Source organism: Schistosoma haematobium, chromosome 4 (assembly GCF_000699445.3).
Source record: "Schistosoma haematobium chromosome 4, whole genome shotgun sequence".
Taxonomy (NCBI): Eukaryota; Metazoa; Platyhelminthes; class Trematoda; order Strigeidida; family Schistosomatidae; genus Schistosoma; species Schistosoma haematobium.
Genome location: NC_067199.1, coordinates 34,992,807 through 34,998,297, shown reverse-complemented (window position 1 = coordinate 34,998,297; position 5,491 = coordinate 34,992,807).

The window sequence follows — 5,491 nt, the reverse complement described above, 5'->3', positions numbered from 1 at the left end:
CGTTTAGTTTTGGTATCGATTAGAAAATTTTGAATATATATATATAATTTTTGTCTTTTTCTTGTTGTGTGTGGTAATCTATTCAAACGTGAAACATTACAGAGAATTATTGCTTAGCTCATGTCTTTCTTTTCTCAAGTATATGAGATGAGATCTAATAATTAAAAATAATGTTATTAATGATAATACTAACTGGTTGGTAGATAAATGGATAACTGTTTTAGATAGATAGGTATATATATATATATATATATATATATTTATTTATTTAATCCACCCCATCTGGGTGTTTACTTATTGTAGAGTTTAAGGAGAGAAGCAGAACGAAAGACAGAGAACTTAACTTAATGCTACACAAAACCTTTAATTAAGTACTGTCAAGTTTAATATGGTCTTAAGTAATCTTCTACAAGAAAAGATTGATACATTAGAATATATATGTGTTAGTAATTACTTTTCTAATATTACAAACGTTGGATAAGAATATTATGTAGGCATTCAGATTCATCAATGGCTAACATATATATATATATATATATATATATATATATATATATATATACACCGACGTATGTATATATACTAGTTCATAGTAGAAGGAAAATTAGTTAGTCGTTTTAAAGAGTACACAACAATTTTGGTTGTACGTTGATATTTAAAGAAATGATATAGGGGAATTAGGTTATAAATAAATTAGACTGGGCAGTGATGTGAATATTCATTTTACAAATCTTAATTAAATTCAAATAACTTTTATGGTCTATTCAATCGTAACTTATTAATTTAATGAATAAATAATCCAGTCAGTTAACAAACAGTAGATAAATAATTAACTGACTATATATATATATACAGTATTATAGTAGATTTTTAGAAATTATTCAATTTGTTGATTCAATAAAGAACTGACTTTCATTTAAACCATCACTGAAACTCAAGGACCATTGGACAATGGTCTTATCTTAGTACTTAATTAATCAGTAGTGTACAACCATGACCTCTCCCCATCAGTGATCAAACTAAGGGTTAGTCTCACCTCTATGTAGAACACTGAACTGCAAATGATCTCTTTGGTTGGTTTTATGCATGTAATTAAAAACTCTTCAATATAATGAGTTTTATGGGAAATGTATGTCTATAGAAGGATAGGAAGGATTGTAACACAAATATGGATTCGAGAATAAATTACAAATGAGTTTTATATAATGAACAATATTTGTGAAGACAATTTACATAGAATAATGAATATTATCTAAAGTATAGACATTCCATCTTGATTTTTCATTCGTTTGTATCTCCGACTCTTACATTGAATTGAATCCTGAAACTGTGAATTCTCTTACCGATATTTGAATGGTTAGTATCCAAATGCTTATAATACATAGCTTGGTCATAATAAATGATTAAAGATAATTGGTTGTAATTAGTTTATTGATTTTACATGTCAAGATTAATTATATACATAAGATTTGTGATATCTACGTCAAGCTGATCAATAATATAAGATGGATTTGTATTCACTGACCAATGGTCAATGACTACCTATAATCAAAAGTATTTCCAAACTATGTGATTAGACAGAAAGTCGGTGATTTACTGATCTTATCAAGATGTCTATTTTTAACAAACATTCCATGCATTCTGATCCATTAATAAATTTAAATAAAATGATTCACTTGCTAATAAAATTTACTGAAGAATGATTGTTAAAGCGAAATCAAGAAAAGTGCAAATAGATGGCATATAATGGGCTTAAGCAATAGCGTCCCGCTTGAACATCTAGGCTACCTTTCCCTGCCATCTAGATATTCCAACAAGTTATCTAATTTTGTTTGTCTTAATACATTATTATGGCTATTAATCGTATAATCTATTCAGGTGCGTTAGTGAAAAGTGTACTACATTTCGTTGTATGAGTTACAAAAAGCCCAATCAGAGATATCGTGGTTGCTGGCAATATGCAGCGAAAAGATATATAAACAGATATCGATTGACTGGACTGCTATCATCTAACTAGCGATCACTCAATATTTATCGTCAGAATCAACTAAGAAGTAAGAAACAGAAAATTATTGAAATACTTTGTTCTGAGAATTCTAGATCTTACCAAAAATATAATATTGAATAAAGATTATAATAATAATAATCTGATTAGTATAGGCTAGTGTTATCCTGTTGTTAATATTCGGGATTGAATTTTGACCAGTGTCTTATAGTAAAGATCTAATGTGAATGGACGTCTTCTATATAGACATTCTGAAACAAGTATTAAAACGCATCGATTGTATTTAGTAATGTTTCGTTCTAGTCACAATCAATATATGTTTTAAATAATATTTGATCTGTATTAAAAACGTAATTATAGTATTACGAAATAAGTGGTACCATGGTGTGTGCAACTGATGTCGACAGATATAAGTAGTATGTACCACCAGTCGAAATTGGAATGCCTGGAGGCAGAAGGTTGAGAAGATTGAAGAGAAGAGAACGAGTACCAAGAGTGATTGGTATGGAAACGAAGGAACAACAAAGTATGAGGCAATCGATGAATAGTTTGCAAATGAAGTATTTACTGTATGGTTCTCAGATTTTACCGAGATATTCTTTGATGTTTTATTAAAATACATTTGATTGTCCCCGCCTATGTTCTAGCTCACTACATTGCAATAAAAATTTGAAGAACAAAATCAGCTAATAATCCACTAAAAGTCAATGAACTCTGTAGTGGTTTATTAGCTCTCACCAACAATCTAATATGGCATAGACCCATATGAGCTTACGGTACATCATTTGGACATTCGTTCTATTATTCTGATGGACTGGTTGGATTTTGGGAAAGAATATAAACTAAGAGATTAAGATTAAATTATCTAAATAGTTATGTGTTTATCCAGAAAAAGTGATATTTTGGATAATAATACTTTCTGACTAATCTCTTTTTTTTAAAAATATGTCCACAAAATGCGATATAATACGTATCTGTGGTTCTTTAACTCTTGTGAAATAAGGAATATCAGTCTCGCGGGCGATCGCTCAACCTCCAGACCACTGAGCCGGCATCCAACAGTGTTAATGTTTAACTTCAACCAATCCACGAAATCGAGCCACCGTACACCATTGTCTTCAGTGAGTTAGTATATCACAACAGACTCGGTTGAACTCCACTGGTCACGGCTTCTCATTAGAACCCCGGGAAATACCTCTTGAAGTCAGTCATTAGTGAGCTGATGATTATTACCAGAAGGGGGGTTTTGTGGAGGTCTTAGTAATTTCAATAGTTGAAATCATGAGTCACTTGAAGCTAGACCGCCATGGAAAACCTGGAAACACTGGACGATAGTTTCATTCTAGAATATTACTCCTCAGCAATGCGCATCGACTATCCTGCCCCGCGAGATTCGAACCAAAGGCGTATCAGTCTCGCGCGTATTTGTAGCAGAAAATGAGTTACAAGTTTTAACTAAGCTTATACATCGTATAAAATTACTCCAGGAATTTAAGTTTCCGTACAATTTTTGGTGACAGATTTTTATTCGAAACAATTTACAATCTCATTGGCTAATAGGGTCACTTTTCGTATAGTTCCAGATTAGTAGCTTGATTTGGTTTTATTTATTGTACTTTATACATAACCCAGGAACCAAAGCCCTAAAGGTGACCATTTAAACTTAAAACCATCAAATAGGCGTCCAATGATACATATTTTGAATTACGCTAACATGCGATATAGCTGACCAGTATTTAATGGCAGTGTCTTACGCTCAACATAGTTGTAAATAATTGTTCACCGCTTGTCAATAGAACCATAGGTATTCCTCTTCGAAGTTACAGACTAGTGAGCACGTGAATATTATTATTATTACTATTACTATCATTATTCTTATTAGTAGTAGTAATAATAATAGCAGTATAAATCGTCAAAGTAGTATTTGTCACAGTAAAACTTGCTTGCGTTGCGATTACATACGATAATATTCCATTAAAATAAACAAAGCCGTTCAATTTTTTATATTAGGTGGATTGCTGCTAGTAGTGAGTCTAGGATGGGTGTTTCTTTCAATTTGACACTCCTCATCTGAATGTACTCGGACCTAGTACTTTTCGATCCCACTGAGCTACTTTGTCCAGATAGTTACTAATATATTCAACAAACATTCGAGCTCTTACTAATAATAATATAAATCCGTCAAAGTATTACAAATAAATATCACATAAGTTTAAATCAGATTAATTAATTATTTATTTTAAATACATACATGGATAGATAAAAAGGAGGAATAAATGTAACTACTATAAAGAAAAACGCTAACATAGATTATTACACTTGTTATGTATAACCACGAAGATAGGATAGGATAGTGTGAGAAAGATTGAGTGAGAGGAAAAAGCCTGAAACTAAAACAGTTCAACTGTTCAAGTCGAAATATTGTCAATTTCGAATACACTACGGACACACACACACGCACACATTTTATCTAACCTCTACACGCATAAACATTGGAATGTGTATAAATATGTATAAAGAGATTGACACATGATTTGTATACAATATTTCTAAAAGAAAAACAAAAAACAGTTTAGATCCATAAATCTATTTCTGAGTAGTACTAATAAGTAGTAGTAGTAGTCGTAGTAGTAGTCGTAGTCGTAGTAGTAGTCGTAGTAGTAGTCGTAGTAGTAGTAGTAGTAGTAGTAGTAGTAGTAGTACTAATAGTAGTATTAATGGAGATTTTGTTTTTTGAATAAATATATATAAGGTTATATTACTGAATGTATTTTCATTCATTACTTGTAATATATCTATATACCCATATATTGTTTGTCTGTGCATTTCCAAGTGTCTGGATGTGTTTACGCAATATATAGATAAATATATGTTAATTACATCATAGATATAAACAGATGAATCAAGTAATCAGAGTCCATATAACATGTACATTTTATCAGTGTATGTATAAATGAAATGAGTGATATTAAATATAAAATAGAATTATCATGAATATATATATATTAATTAGACTAGTAATATATAAAGAGATGGATAGATGGAGAAATAAATAACATATTAATTAACAAGCGTAGTTTGGCGCCAACCAATTTAAATTAAGAATTGTATTCCGTAAACAAGCAAATAAACAAACAAACGAACAAACAAAATACACCATGGAACAATGACAATAATAATAACAAAGAAAGTCAATAGTGTTTAATAAACATGTTTGGTTTTGTTTTGGTTCTTTTTTATATTTGAAAATGTACTACTGTACTACTACGTATATGTACGTGTGTAAAACGGAGTCTCTGTAAAATTGTACATGTTTTTATTATTATTATTATTATTAACTATCTGCATAATAGGTAAACCCCATTGTAAATCCAATGTAATATGAATGTAACTGAGATTTTTTTTTTAAATCAACATATTTTGTATATGTGTAATTAATACATTCCATCGAATCCAATAAGATCTTGATTCGTTGTTTAATATTGA